Here is a 17,226-nt window from a genome sequence, read left to right on the forward strand (position 1 = left end):
TGTCCACTTTCCTTGCATGATCTGTATTACGGAGGAACAAATGTTTTGACGTTTTTATCGCCTGATACATGTTTAGATCTACGTTCTTCAACCTCCTCTCCCTTAGAACCATTTTTCACAGTGTACCAACCAATGTTGATAGTCACATTACACGAATACATGTATATGACACAAAATACAACCACAAAGGAAGTGAAAATCATTTCTTTTTACATGAACCTAAATACACTCATCTAAAAGTACTATTGAGTACCTTTTTGTCACATTTTAGTACCATAATTTTTCCGATGCCGACAACACTGATTCTTATCGACAATCAAGCGACGTTTAAAGCCTTGTACTCAGTGGCGACATCCTCCAGGATAGAACAACCGCACGCAGAAAGTCACCCTTCTTTGGATTTCTGGCCATAGGAACATGGAGGAAAGTGATTGGGCCAACGGACTCGCCAAACAAAGCTTTGCTCTTGACCGTCTCTCTGTAGGCACAGTTGGCGTTATGCTGGCAACTGTAAACAGTGGAATCTAATCGCACAATTTAACAGCTGCTGAAATCAGAAGGCGAAAGTTCATTACTTGCGCTAAGTCGAGGAGAATTCGGCCCTCATATAGTAGGACTCTTTGGCGAGAGGTTTGAGTTAGACGTGTGTGCATGTGCACGGTTTGCACATGCTACTGGCTCACAAGGGACCATGCCACCAGGCACGCTAAGCCCCACAATTCGCATTGCGGAAGTTACGTAGAGGAGGGATTGATGAACCAAGTTGCAGACCCTAAGTAATCAATTCTTCGGAAACTTCAAAGAGATCTCTAGTTATAGCTGTTAACCTAGAGAGAGTTCCGAAGAAACTCCAGACCCGTGAGAATCCTACCGTTCTCTCCTCCTCTCCATGGGCCTGATCGCAGACATTATCAGCAAGCCATTTTTATGTTTTCAGAGGCGATTCCAATGCAGACTTATTCCGAGCCTTTTTAAGGTTTTAAGGTAGGTTATTAGAATTAATTGAATGTCTGTCTGTCGGTCGCATCCGATTTATTCCGAAATGGCTAAGGCTATTGTCACGAAATCTGGTGAGAACATGTGGTCTATGAATCCCTTTACCTATAGGAAGTGGCGCCATTTTACGTTGAATGTAAGGGGGGAGGCCCCCATACATGAGAAATATGGTCATGTGGGGTTATGAAAGGGTTCGATTAGTACTTTTCGCAACTAATCTTCTTTTGGATAGTAGATGAAACATAGGGGAGTGAGGGCACAAAATGTGTGCCCAAAAAGTGTAGCAGGGGTCGTTCTCAGAACCTATCCAACCGAAAAATCTGAAAAAATCACAATGATGCACCTATACAAAATCTAAGACTCAAAATACATCCCACTCCGATACCTGCTCAAATAAAGTTAATAATAGCATTTTACCATACTTACAAAATTTGGTGCAATTATAAGTAATAATAGAATAATTTTGAAAATGCAACTATTATTAACAAACGATCTTAGATGTATATGACGTCATCACCATAAAAAATGAACTCATATGAACGGCGGAATTGGATGCTTCCAAGGAATATTTTGAATTTTTATCTATGTACTAATGGAAAAACGTACATAGGAAACTTCTCACACAAGATGAACACAAAACCTTTATAGCCCAAGCGTGCAGCTTCCGAGGAGAATGTAATGAATTTAATTGAGCGAGCGAAAATTTTAAATATGTATCACGAAAGTCGGACAAACGTCCAAACAGATTTATATTTGACATTTTAGTTCAAACAGGTTTATACTTGACACTTTGATGGCAGTATTTTAAGCGATGAAATTGATGAACGGAGAATTAATTTCATCCCACAAAAGAGATCGCAAAGGGACTAAATTTACTGCCTATACCACTTTTAGGTTGCCGATCTAAACTCTGCAGTCTATTTAGTAAAAATGAATTTTCCTGTCAAGTATATCGCATGAATAGATGAGATGAGAATATATACGAGTCCACTATCCGAAGGTACAAACGCAAAATCAGTTTCAACATAAGTATATATGCGTAATTTGGTGTTAGTATCATTCCAAAGAATGTAGATTGAGGATATTTCTGATTTTTCCGCTTTAATAGTAAAATGAACCTAAAAAATTTAGGCGACGGTTCTTTTTAAAAACTTCTTTTTTAGTCTTTGTCCCGTTCAGAAGTGGGGTTGGTTCGTCTCTATCGATAGCACCACTTTGCTCAGTCATAGATCTGATTTGCATCGAGTCGAGACGCTCCTTGTATTTTCGTCTCCATTACCGTCTTTGACAGTCGACTAGCGATCAGAACGATAGAGGGCAACAAGGCGAGTGAAACGGCAGTAATCTTCGAATTTGAAGCGTCGATCACAAGTTGTGCAACTTAGTCCAAGTTGGTTCCTTTTTAAGAAAATCATTATTACTCCAAGGCACCAAAAGATGAAAAGTACGCACTATCTATAATATATAATGAACTGCCATGTTTTCATGGTACAATATTCAGTAACTTGAGAACTTGACTTCACAAGAAATTTTTAGTAGACAAGGCGATTTATCGCGAAGGGATCGTGCCGCACCAGGTACCATTAACCAGTAGCGAATTAGTTACAGAAATCTGTAACCTGACCTGGCATCAAATTCAACATAAACTTTGCCTCCGGAAAAAAATATTTAACATGATAGCAAGCGATCTGGCTTCGCTATAAATGGGGGAGGGAGTTCTGGCGAAGTGTTTATTTTTTTTATGTGATATCAAATATTTTTTGTTTCTAAATTTTACTGATGGGCTACTGATCAAAATCCTCGTTATCATGTGTGAACACCTACCGTTTATTAATTCGATCCAATCTTATATTGATGAATTATAGAATTTTAAATAAAAAAAAAATATATTTAATTGCTTTGGGGAAATATTTCATGGCACAGCGTTCATTGGATTGAGGCCAAAACTGGATGGCCACTAAAGAAGCGCCATTTCCCTAGCTGCGAGTCATTTTTTGGCGGAAGTCGTTAATGTGCGGTAGCGTTATTTTTTGTGAACCAGAAGTGTTCAAGGAAGAACTCTCATAATTAGTCCTTCATCTCAAAGATGAATATAATTTTTCATATAAATTGAACATCTTTTTGTCAACGAATATTGCATTATTTTATTCCATCCCATGTGTTTTTTTTGTCAATGTCATTCCTTAATGGTATTTTTCGTATTTTTTTAGTATAGCGAGGAGAATTTTACTTCATTATAATTCATTAAATTTTTCGTTCACGCCATGATCAAATGGAGACAACGAAATTGAACTGAATTTGAGAAGAACGAGACGTTTCTCATTAAGAAGCACGTTTTTTATGGAATGCCTTACTAGAACTGATTTAGATAATCTATAATATAAATATTCCAAGCACTTTCAGCCGGATTCAACCCAGCATCCTGGAAGTTCATTTCATTTTTTATACAAATGATTCTTTCCCCAACGATTTTTAATCTAGACATCATTCTGGGACAAATGCCACAACAAATATATAAAATCACTTTTCTGAACAATTCAATTTTTCAACTTGATCCTTCTTCCCGGGAACTGTTCAACTGGTTTCGTTTAGTTTCTGAGCAAGCATAGATCTAAGTTCTATTCCTGGATAAAATGGGGCAGTTTTTTTATGAACAGCAGAAAAATTGATGATTGATGCATCTTATTGATACTAATAAGATACTGGTGAAATTTCGCCTTAATTTCGCGGTTTATGATATAAAGTGGAAAACCGGGAAAAGCCGCTCCGGAACCCAAAAGCCAAAGCGAGTCCTATTAATATTGAGAATATTTTCACTTTTATAAACCTAAAATGTGGTTTGTTATTTTCTTGCAAATTCTATATACTCCATTTACGGTGTATAACTCTTTCATAATTCAAAGTTCCACCAACCAGAATTTAGGTATTGCCGAAATAAAAAAAAAATGTTAATCCGGACAAATACATTTCGTGAAATATTCAACTTTTTTTCATAATTTTCAGAAGATTATTGTAATTTTTTGCCTGGGGCTTACAAAACTAAAACGGAATTGATTATTAATAGTCATCTTCCTGGTGTTTAGATTTTGAAAATTTTTTCGTCACAATTATTATGTCATTCCATTCTTTGAAAAAAAAAGCACTGTCTTAAATATGTATTTGATACTGCTTCAAACAATAAAAAAATGTCATAAAAAGATGTGTATCATACCATACATCTCATCGACATTTTATGAGAAAAATGAACTTAATGAACATCAGCAACATCGGATTTCAAAAAGGTGGATATTTCATCAATTTCGTCAACGTTTTTCATCATCTATTCGCCACATTTGAAGATCATTCAATCTAATGATTAATATTTTAGGCATTTCTTGTTTTTCGAATTTGGAAACTTTCAATCCAGAAGAAAATAATAATGTTAAAAAAAACATTTTTTTAGCTTAAAAAAATTACACTCTTCTTAGAAAAGACAAGCACTCTAAATAACATAGAAGCTAATCTGTTTGGAAATATCATATGCAATTGGTACTTTAAATTTTTGTTGTTCTAAAATTAATTACCACTGAACACAGAAGCATGTGCCATTCAATTTTAAAATACATCACGAGCAGTGACCATACAAAAATGAATGGAACAAAATAGCTCCTTTATTTCTGTATAATTACAATTTGGTCACCTTCATCTACTCCCGAGCACGGGAAGCTAAGAAAAGTAAAAAATAGAAATTTAAAAGTGTTCTTCATCCATGAAAATATTAATTTCTCCAACAAAATTTAACTTCGCTTAGTCATTTTTCAGATTCACCTATTATAATTGTCTAATGTACAAATTCAAATATAATGTTATACTTTGCACGTATTGGTATTGTTAAGGCTACTTAATAAACCATATGATTTTTATTTGAAGGGAATTCTCGAGTGATTGTTCAGTATCATGGCATCCTTCGATATTCTAATGGGCAGCGAATTCATACGAAAAATATAACGCTATATATTTTGGATAAATATCACTTTATCAATAACAACAGGATATACACCAAACTTTCCAGTATCATGTTCTATATCAAATGGCCTAAGTCGTTGCACTTATCGTACTTCTAAGATGAACCTAATGCGCTCTTCTAGTAAATTTTTAAATACACTAAAAACTTACTATTATTAATTTTAAGATAGCATGTTATACAACAATGATTTTTACACATTTTAAATTCACCATAAGTGCGAACGAAGGCGGGAATATGGAAAAACTATGGTGAACTCCAATGCGATACTCCTAACACTATGGCAAGAAAAATTTACTGACCCTGGAGATAGTCAACTTTGCAGTATAATGTGCCCATGCTAGTCTCCGGTGTGCGAGAATCGAAGCACACTTTTGAACATTTAGTGTCTCCAAGGACGAAATAACGTTCGACAACGCCGTGAGCGAGATGGATCCAGAAAACCTGATGCAAGTTGCAGACATAGTGGAACTACCGCCTGCTTTAGGGAAGCATAAAACTTAAAAAAAAAACGATTGATCCGAACATCCTCGATATCTGCGGATATAGAAATAATCGAACTTCTGATCGTTCTGTAATTAGGCGGTGCAGCTGCTACCGACCAAAATTTTACATTGTCTACGTCTCTAGACCCATCATCAGCGCAAATTTCCTGAAGCATCACGCGCTTGTAGTGGACATAAAAGACCATCAACTAGTTGACTACTCTACTAAGCTGAATACCTTGGGACACTCAGCCCAAAGTAGCCCCGATTCCAAGGTCGTAACCACTGATCTTTTCGTCGCAGGATGAGCGCAATGCTTGTCCCATGAAAAAATAAAAATAGTCAAACAGGAATTTAACTATAATATTTACTTCAGAAAGCAGTTTGGCGTCGGCAGTTTTTGGGCAGGCCCTGTATACCTGCCCCCAAAAAGGATGGAACGCGAAGACCGTGTGGCAATTATCGCTGGTTAAATGTCATCACAGTCTCTACTCACTACCCTTTGCAGCACATCTAGGATATCCTCACCCAACTAGCTAGCAGACGCGTTTTTTTCTAAAAATCAACCTTCATCAAATTCCCATCGCAAATTCTGACATTCTAAAAACAGTAATAATCATACCATTCAGATTATTTGAGGTTATCGATATAACGTTCGGACTGGAAAACCAAACCCAATAATTTTAAGGTTTAAGGCTCTTTTAGAAAAATTGTTGGAGAACTGTCATCTCACTCGTGTAAAATACCTACCTACCTACCTACCTACATAGGATACGCACCACCTTGTACGGCTCAAATTTGCAAGAAAGCTATGCTAGTGAAGTTAGTGAGCCTCGAATAGGTTTGAGGTTTTTTGCTCATTAGTGACTAGGATCATTTTCATTTAACCAAATGCGATAACAACCATATTTGCCCTTGCAATGTCGATAAAAACCCACAAGTAATCGTTGAACACGGTGTGCACTCACAAAAAATTGCATTGTGGCGAATAGTGGCAGGATGGGCAACCGTATGTCCGCGCTTTTTCGAAGACATCATCGACAATTCGCTTCCACGTAAGCCTGCTCTTGGTGCATGTTACTGCAATCATACTCGCTAGTTTTTGGCTGGGGCTTTGTTGTAGCTTTCCAATGGATAAATTTATGCAATTTTTGCATTAGCTGCCGCCAATTTTAAATTTGAAGTATAAGGTAGGTTTCAGCAATAGCAAAATTAGCGCAGCTGGATCGTTTGGGGAAGGAGTTTATGGGCTATTCACGCAGTGATCAAGGAAGAGAACGCCGCGAGTGAATTTCAGGATGTGTAGTTCAGATAAAATCTTAAGGAATAGTGGATAAATTCTAAAGAAATAGAATAAATTCTAAAGGAATAGTGGTGACTATATTAGATAGTTCAAAGGAGTAAGTGGGACAAATCCTGATTATTGAAACAAGTAAGACTGCGGGAAGGCCAAGAGTTTATTTCGTTAAGAGAAAAGCACATGCGGATGTTATTTTATTTTATTTATTTTCTTGAAAATGAGGAGATATTTTGACTCCTTAGGACTGATGTGCATATGCTGGGTGCCACTGATGCTGGCATATTGACATTCATATCAATTAATCAATTTAGGGTTTAAAAACTAGATGTTAGGCTTTACGTGCAAGTCTGTAGCAGCGAAGGAAGCTCGAGAACGCGTTTTCGTTATTGGAAAATGTTTCGTCTGTGAGGTCATACGTTCTATCCGCATACATACAAAGGGGGATGTAAACATTTTTTCACCAAATATAGTCTCGTGGGGCATCAAACGAAAGGTCCCTTAGTACTTTCCTAAACTGATACTAGTTTTGACGTAAATTACACACTTAAGTGGGACATGACTCATTTTCGAAAACTATTCAATTCGAAAATGTGGAAAAAGCAGGATAATGGGCTTATAAGAAATCTTATCCCAAAATATGTCCCATTCCGATATCTGCTCAAAACATGTACTAACAGAATATTACTAATTTTGTCAAATTAACTGAAAACCCCCCTTACGACAGTACCACGCATAATGCTGTCAAGTTTCGTGGAAATTCCGCAATTGTTCCCGAAGTTGTAGCAGAGTTCAACCTTTTCAATTTCACGCAATTTACTGCATCTGAAGACGTGCAAATAAGACGCTGACGTCATAATTAACGAGAACAATTGACATTCGAGTGAAATATTAAAATTCATTTATAAAGAATCTACTTCTCCCCAGTCCTTTTGAAGGTTTTGTTGAAAACAAAACCCTTTTAAAATCGGTTTACTGCCTGTCCGTCACAAGGACTTTTCTCAGAAACGGTTGCACCGATTGACACCAAATTTGGTGGGAATTGGACGTTCTATGTTGAACTCAAGGGGGAATCCTATATATGCGAAAGAGGGGTAATTTCTCAACGAATATAGTCATGTGGGGTATGAAGTGAAAGGTCTTGATTAGTGCTTTCTAAATGATATTGAAGCTAATGCGAAAAGGGAACTGAGACGGTAATAAAGCAGTCACCTAAATTAACTAGTCATTCTCAGAAATCTGAAAAAAATAATAATGCTGCCTATATAAGACATTTAGGCTCCGAAATACCTATATCTGCTAAAATAAAGTTAATAATAGCATATTAATATAATATTTTAAAAATGTGCTGCGTACCCCCCTACTCGTAACATTTTGCATTAATATAGACTTTACTATGGAGCAGCAGAGAGGGGATTTCAAATGCCGCATGTCGCAATACATCTGAGACAGGAGAAGCACCGATTAAGGATGCGATCCCTTGTGGGTTTTTCTTCTTGATCGCGAAGTTTTACGGGCCCACACGCGCAATCGAGTCGTTATTTTTTATTTTCACTTTCCAGATTTAATTCGTGTGTTGATTTTCCGCAAAGTTCGCAAGCTCCATGTTTGGTCGATTTTCAGGTTCCGGTGCGGACCCACGCATCGGTTAAAGGAGATGTGTTCAAAGAGGCATGCAAGCAGCAAGCTCCCCTTTTGATCGTATCCGGAAACTCGATAAATTGCATCAAGTCATTACAAATTTCAACACTTTTGTCAACTTTCAATATGTGTAATTATTTATATGTGACAGACAGGCAGGCAGTAAGTCGATTTCTGTTTAAAACGCTTCAGTTTGAAAACGTCAAATTTTCCAATAGCTGGAAGTCTTCTACTTCCGTAAATAATGCAGTGACATGAAAGTACTCCCATTCGCCAATGCACGGAGTTTCAAACGAAAAGCCTTGATTAGTATTTTCCATATCCATTATCAGTTCTGATGCAAAAGGAGGGAATACGGGGGCTGTTAACGGATCGTTTCTTCCACGGACGCTTTCTCAGAAACTACTCAACCGAAAAATCACGAAGCTGCCACTGTACGGTACCTATATCCTCCATACCTGCTTAAATAAAGCTGATAATGATATTGTGCTCTATTTCCAAGAAATTAGCAGGATACCCGCTTAGGTTCATCCAAGAATCATGAACATTATGTAGGCTATATGTAATATAAAGTATGATACCACCACCCGTTACTATCTAACAGTTTGAAATGCATAAGTATTGCGAGCTACGTACAAATCTTGCCATCGCACACCCAAATATTATATTTTTAGATAAAAAATAACAAAACCTTTCATACGTAAAGTACAGAGCTTTCGGTTCCCGACACTAGAAATACACTGAAATTCGAGCAAATTTCGAACAAATCTGTTAACTCTAATCCCTACGAACTGACAAATCAGTCAGGCGAAGCGAAGGGTTCTGACAATTAAAAACCACATTCCAAGTTTGATGACACAGCCTGATGGGTATTCAGAAGTTACGATTTGTTTAATGACTAGTCAAATAGCCAAATATATCGCTAAGTATGGATCTCGTTAATATTTGATGGTTTGGATGTCTTTGCACCTGGTACTTGCGTTATCATAGATTTTTCTAGAGTTCTAGTTGCACAGATATAATCAAGTGATCCGATTGTCGCTGCAATAATTTTTTTCGGCGTCAGGCGACAGAGTAATCCTTTTTAGTGTATTGACCGCCCAACAAATTCGCATCACCTTAAAATATTGATCATTTTGAACATGTGGACCAAGATCAGTAAATGGATTTCGGGTAAACACTTATAAACTAAATAATAAATGGATACTAACAGTACAACTTGAGGTGTGCTCCAAAATATGACAATGGTAAGCTAATAATTCAAAATAAATACTTACACCCAAACGACACTGGCATGAACGTCGTCCTTGATTACCCCGTATTGACCACAACACTCCACTTTACAAGTTCACTTTTGAGAAATCTAGCAATGGATACTTTTTTACAAAATAATAATCACAGATAAGTACTATATAAGATAATACAAAAAAGATGCGTAATGTTCACAATATTATATACTATGTGCATGTAGCACCGGTTGTGCAATTTTTACTAAAAAACTGATAATCTCTATTCTTAAATTTATTACTTTAAGGAAAACCTCGATTTGTAAAAGCACAATGTCGGCATTGATGATTGCCGTGTTTTCATGCTACTTGTTACCATCATTCCGCAAAAGATAACCGAATTTATCAACATTTAGTTCTGAAAAAATCACGACCTATTCATGTGGGAATATTTTTTTTTTCATAAGTTTCCATTTCATACTTACGACAGTGTGCGATAAAGAGGATGCGAGGAGGGAACTTATGAAAAACATTTGATTGTCTATTGAACAGATGTAGGACTGTAATTTGTAGTGTGGAGATTTAATGGGTGTTCCAGAATTCAAATATCGCCCAAGGCCCCTGACGTACCACACTTAATAGTCACCGTGCGCTTCGGAAGATAAGGGTTGAAATCTAATATGGTTGAACATTATAAGAGAATATGGATTAAATATAATCTGGCTGGTGGTTTAAGATACTCGAAAGTATCAACAAAATTGAGGAATCTTCCATTGTGATCATTAATGACGCAATAGAGCAGGGAGTGGAAGCATGACATAATATGACCTTCAAAAGTCAACCTGTATATTATAAAATAGCAAAACTGAAAACATAATTATATTTGACCAAAATAACAGTCCTGTGGAGGTAAAAATATAACTCTGTTGGTAATAGTTGGATTTCCACTAAACTTATGAATAGTATAGCCTATACTCTTACAAAACTTGATGATTCTAGGATAAATCTGCGTGCAAGGGCATGTTTATGCGCAGGATGGGTGGGCGGGAGGAAACGACACCCAGAATAATAAATTAAAATGGACGAAGAGAAGGTGTGTAAACTTACGGTCCAGGGGCTCGGAACCCCAGTACTGACAACATTTGGGAGTGGGCAAGCAGGCTCCCAACGATGAGCGTCAAAGGCCTTAGTCATACCAACCGCATATGAACGTAAGGGGTTAGGGAAGGCTTCTCAGGATTGAGAATTGCATACGTTTAGGAGAAGCTAAACAATTATGAGATCTTCCCTGATATGCAAGGCAGAAAAAGAATCCCGTTAATGTATCAAAATGTACAGAAAGAAAAATAGAGACTGTGGAGCAGAAGTCCGACCTGGAAGAATCAACCTTTATTTTCACTGTGAGAGAGACCACTCGCACTCCTCACCATTCCGATAAATGTCAAAACTAAGCCCAGCTTAAGAAAGTACTAATCGACACTTTTGATTTGATACTCCACATGACTATATTTGGTGAAAAAAAAATACACCCCCCTTTTGATGTAAAAAGATGTAACTCACTGGGTGTTCGTGGACATTGAAGTGGGTTTTGACTGTGCGCTTTTTCAAAACTTTTTGATGCCGCCAGAGCACATGGTGTTGATATTGCTTTAATTAAGTGGATCCATGCTACGATAACGCTGAGATTGCTGTGCGCTGAAGTGGGTGTCGATCGCTATCTCACTGCAGAAGCAACGAAGGGCTGCCCTCAAGGAGGTGTGCTTTCGCCACTTCTGTGGAGTATGCTGATCGACTCACTACTATGCGAACTGCAAAATTTGCCAATACATATTCAAGCTTATACTGATGACGTGGCTGTGCTTGCTGTTGATCGGAATTTTGAAACGATGTGTAGGAATATACAACGTGATTCGATAGACAGTTGGTGTCTCAGACATAGTCTTTCAGATAATCCAAATAAAACCACAATGGTATTATTCACAAGAAGAAAACTGGATGGACTTTGCCTCCCTGAGATACCTCCCACCTCTCCGAAGAAGTGAAATATCTGGGAGTCACTCTAGATAAAAAACTTCTTTGGAACAAACATGTAGAGATAAAGATGAAACGTGTTCTCATAGCTTATGGAATGTGCAGAAGGACGTTTGCCTCGACATGGGGACTCAGGCCTCATGTGGTATTGTGGATATACCTTGCTATTATTAGGCCGATGTTCGTTTATGCATCCGTAGTGTAGTGGGTTGAGGTTTTCACCATAAACTAGCCGTACTGCAAAGAACTGTGTGTCTGCGTATCACTGGTGCCATGAGCATGACATCCGGCGTAGCTCTAAATGTACTACTCAATTTGCAGCCCCTGGATATATTTATTCAAAGCACTGCATTGAAAGCAGCTCATAGACTAATTTGATTAGATGTATGGGGAAACAAGCAACGGATGTGGGGGGACCAGAGCATTGGAAGAGTTACTGGGAATACTGAATCTAGTTCTTACAATGCTTTCCGATTCTCGTGTCCCCATACATTTGTTTGGTAGAAGATATGAAGTAACCCTGAAGCGTAGAGAGAACTGGGAAGTCCCAGAAGAATGCGTGGCGGGATATACGGAAATCTTCTACACCGATGGCTCAAAAACAGAAGAGGATTCTGGTATCGGAGTCTTCCTCTCGAATAAAAACGAGAAGTGGGCTTTTCCTTTGGGACAATATGCAACGGTTTTTCAAGCCGAAGTTTATGCGACCTAGGGGCGGAAAACTGAGTGATTGACGAGCGGTTGAAGGGCAGGCACATCGCAATCTGCAGTGATAGCCAAGCTGCATTGAGGGCATTGAGTAGTCCTTTGATCACCTTGATCGTTCAGGAATGCAGAAACCGTTTGAACTCTATCTCTAGATTCAATACGGTGGTACTACTCTGGGTACCTGTTCACTGTGGCGTAGAGGGAAATGAAAACTCGGATGCTTTAGCGAAAGAGGGGTCAATCTCGACCATGCCAGGACCAGAACCAGCAATTGAAGTATCAGTAGCATTGACTAAGTCCGTCTTCAAAAACTGGGAATAAGCTTTCTACAATGACAGGTGGCAGAGCCTAAATGCTGATGCAGATCTTTGGTGCCGATGTTCTCGAGTTACGACGGGTAGCATCACATCCACTAACGGAAATCCTGCGATACGTTAACAAATCCGGAATATTCCGTTAGACGGGGGTGGCGAGTACAATGGACCAACACAGCCTGAGTGCAGACAGGCAGACAGTAAACCGATTTTAATAAGGTTTTCTTTTATACAAAACCTTAAAAAGAGGGTTCGGGAAAAGGAAGACGAATATCCAGGAAATGAGCGGGTTCCCAAAAAAACAACAAGTCGGAATACCGGAAGCTCGCGCTTCGGGTATAAAGGTTTTGTGTTCATCTTATGTAAGAGACGCACATTTCTCTGTCCGTATATAGCTACAAATCCAACATAATCCTTCATATTTTTCCAAACTACGAGACATACGTACATATTAGAGCCATAGATATCACGCTCACCCTAAACAAACAAACTGCCTATTACCTGCTGTACACATATATGCACGTATCTAAATTTATCGTACCCATATTTCCGATTTACGTCTTATATCTATCTGAATTAGGCACTAGCCGCAAAGTTCATTAGCACGCATATATTATATACCTACATATACACATGTCTGGTTGACAAATAACTAAAAAACTAAAACAAAATAATTGTCTGCGACCCAATTCATAAGAATTCATTTCGTTGTGGAATTGACGAATTGATATGTGATGATGACGTCATGCGGGTTGTAAAGTGCACGAAATTCACAAAAAATTGTAAAGTTTCACCCCCTATAACTTTGTTAATAATAGTTGGATTTTCTTCAAACTTGACCAAACTGTGCATTATATTCTTCGTTACACTCATGCCAAATTTTGTATTTCTGGGATGAACATAAGGGGGGGTGCCGGGTAAATTTCTAAAATGTGGAAATATACTATTATTAACTTTATTTGTGCAGATATCGGAACCGGATATATTTTGAGGCCTAGATTTCGTAGAGATGCACCACTGTGATTTTTTCCAGATTTTTCGGTTGGATAGGTTCTGAGAACGAGACCTGTTACACTTTTTGTGGGTCATATTTTCAACCCTTACTCCCCTATGTTTCATCTAATATCAAATATTGAACCAGATTCGAAAAGTACTAGTTGAGACCTTTCATTTGATACCCTACTTGGCTACATTCTGAGAAAAAAAAATTTGCACCCTCCATTCACATGTACGGAGAGCCCCCCTTAAACTTAACGTAAGATGGCGCCACTTACTGCATGTAAAGGGATCACCAGATTACATACTCTCACCAATTTTCGTGACAATCGGTCTAGTCGTTTCCGAATAAATCGGGTGTGACAGACAGACAGACAGACAGACAGACAGACAGACAGACAGACAGACAGACAGACAGACAGACGGACAGACGGACAGACAGACACCGTCACCATTCTAATAAGGTTTTGTTTCACACAAAACCTTAAAAAGGCATACCCCCCTAAAACCACGGTGGGCGGGAAAATAGTGCCTGAAGCAATCGTGCCGCCAAAATCAAAAGATACTAAGGTAAGACCCAAAAAGGGAAAAAAAAGGACGAGAGAACAAGAATCCATCCTAAAGCGATTGTAAGCACTAGAAAAGCAAATGGAAGCATAGAGGGCTACAAGCAGAAGCCGCGCGCTAATTGCTAGATGAAGGGAAGGTCCGTATTGGATGGGTAGTCTATTGCCATAGATATCAAATCTCGTTGAAGCGATATTTCAAGTGCCTATTGTACGGGCATCTGGCGAGAGCATGTACAAGTGCGGTTGATCGGTCTGACTGATGCAGATGTTGTGGGGAAACAGGTCATATTGCTCGGAAATGTAAGGATCCCAAATGTATGTTGTGTAATGAAAAGGACTTTTTGGACAGTGGGCATATTGTCGAAAGCGGCAAGTGTTTCGAGTAAAAAAAGGCGATAAATGCAGTTAAAAAAATCAGATTAACCCAAACCAACCTCAACCATTGTAGGTTAGACCTGCTCTAACCAACCACCCACAAACCAGAGGTCCAAGTGGCTATAATAAGCGAGAAACCCTGACAATAATGTGTGGGTAGCCAATCCTACAAGCGGGGCGGGTGTGAGGGAATGCGAAGACCAAACTCTACATGAATGTATGAGGGAGCCCACAAGTGGGTTCGTCTAGGCAAAAATAGACTGCATATATACATCTATAGTTGCTATGCTCCTCCAAGCCTGATGTTGGTTGGACGCAGTTTCGCCGGTGACTTCAATGCATGGGCCACAGACTGGGGAAGTTCACTGAAAATGCAAGCGGGCAGTGCCTCTTGGAGTGTTTCGTGAAGTTAAACACCATACTGGCTGACGATGATCAGGTCTGGTGGTCTGGTTCGGTTGTGAATCTGATTTTTGTTAGTGGTTTACTAGACTACAATATGTCCTGGAACACCAGTGAACACTACACGCACAGTAATCATCAGGCAATAGTTTTTCACCTGAAAAGCCGGTGAAGCGGTTACAGACCTGCTTGCCCAAGAGTGAAGAGTACGTCAAATTGGTCTGCTAAAGCAATTGACGAGCAAATATTCAAAAATGTGTGGTTAGGGGCCAGGCACACCCTCGGAAAGAGTCCTCCATATCATGCGATTCGTACATGTACATGTCACGTTACACTTTCTCCAGTAGAAGACGCAACTGTGGAATAATTAATTGTCTGATCTTTGGTCGGCGTGTCATCGGGCAAGACGAACGGCCCAGAGAGCAGTGAGTAGGATTGACCAGGAGGTGAAGTAGCGTGCTTACGAGGAAAGTCGAGGAAACCTGAAGCTAGCTATACAGCGAAGCAAGAGAGGCTGCTTCAAATAACTCTTCGCAGAGGCGGATATAAACCCATTCGCAAGCACCTAAGGGGTTGAAATAGGAAGGTTCCCGATCTCCTACTGAACATTGTTCAGGGTTTGTTTCCTCAGAAGAACACAAGCGGTTATAGTCTGCAGACAACTTCAGACGTGACATGTATCTATGATGAACCCGATTGATTCCCAGCATGGTGGCATAAACTATGATCTCACGCAATTTCTCACGGGACATGGCGGATATTGCAAATATCTCTATAGGTTTAAAGTGGACAGCTCACTCAACTGCTGCAGCTGTGACGATAATCCGGAGGACCCGGTGCATGTTCGGGAGCATGTTTTCTTCCATTATCCTAGACTCCCGGAAAAAGGAAGAATTTAGAGGAGGCATTGAGAGGAACAATAGCACCGGAAAGTCTAAGTGGGGAAAATCTCTTGTGCGAGGAGAACTGCAATGCGACATGGTGGAGCGGACTCAGTGCAGGTTGAGAGAGGCAGAGGAGGTGAGAAAGGTACGGTTGCGAATGCAATCGATGGGCGAAGGGAGAGCTTGTAGTCTTGCCCTCCCCCGCAACGTAATAATTTCCGCGGGTAAGAGGACAGGAGTTAGAGAGTGGTTTTAATAGTTACAAGCCCCACACGCTGCAACATGTTTGCTAGTATATTTGGAAGCTTTCCACCTCCGGAAAAGAAAAAGACAGACAAACCGATTTTGTTTTTTTGTTTTTCACAAAACTTTAAAAATAAAGTGAAATGAAAATGATAGCTATAGTCAGAACTCCAAAACTTTCCTATAATAAAGTTAATTTTTTATCAAAACATCCCTCGCATTCATTTTCGACTATAACGAAAGAAATTACTCCCCGAAAACGTTCATATTATTCATTTGTAACTTGAATACAAATGGAAATGAATCACTGCTAATGACTGTAGAAAATTCATTAGTTAACATTTAATTTTGTAAATGAAAAGAAAGATAATTCACGTGAAGCTAAGTTAGTACTTCCCTAAAGCAGAGGCATAAGGGACCATTGAGGCAAAAATGTGAAAAATAGAAAAATAACATGTAATCATCATCAAAGCGATATTACATGAACCTATCAAATGTGCCAATTTTTTTCTTCGAATTCTGGCTGGCCCGATTCGATGTGCTGAAATTGATCCTCTTTCTTGTCGGACTGTCTTTATACATTTTGAGCTGGATTTTTACCTAACAAAAAAATAAATCTGTCTGAAACGTAGACAAAATAGTTGCTCAACAATAGATCATTCAATGACTTCATGGAATCGAAAAAGTAAATAACTAAAGAGAATAAAAGAAATGGATTTTAAAGCTAAATCTGCAAGTCTACGTCGCGTTCGATCCAAAAAAAATACTTAGCCTCCGGGAATACATCTTGGACATAAACATTAATATTTTCAATTGACTGGATCATTCTGGATGACGACTGTACTGCATGCACAAATACTTGTACATTTCGAAGACAACATTTAACAATAATGACGTCGGTAGATTGTACACGAAAAACCAGTCTTTTGTTGGAGAGATACAATTTCGGCGGATATGACAATAACGTGTAGCGCGAATTTCGCTTAAGTGTGTCTTTTTCTGCTAATGGGGAAAAAATGATTTTCATCGAGAAAATAACAACAAACGGATATGAGC

The 17,226-nt window shown here is 38.8% G+C and overlaps 1 protein-coding gene across 4 annotated transcripts in view; it reads right to left on the bottom strand.

Annotated features, from left to right (window-relative positions):
* The window catches only part of LOC119653107 (steroid hormone receptor ERR1), a 246,955-nt gene that overhangs the window by 69,262 nt on the left and 160,467 nt on the right, over positions 1-17,226 (bottom strand). Inside the window, exon 1 of one of the 4 annotated variants that reach the window (XM_038057628.1) lies at positions 9,700-9,785. The exons of the other annotated variants lie outside the window; for them this stretch is intronic. The gene's annotated coding sequence lies outside the window, so the exon portion shown is untranslated. Of the gene's footprint in view, positions 1-9,699; positions 9,786-17,226 lie in introns of those variants that run through there. 4 annotated transcript variants of the gene reach the window in all.

The sequence above is a fragment of the Hermetia illucens genome, chromosome 3, assembly GCF_905115235.1.
Source record: "Hermetia illucens chromosome 3, iHerIll2.2.curated.20191125, whole genome shotgun sequence".
Taxonomy (NCBI): Eukaryota; Metazoa; Arthropoda; class Insecta; order Diptera; family Stratiomyidae; genus Hermetia; species Hermetia illucens.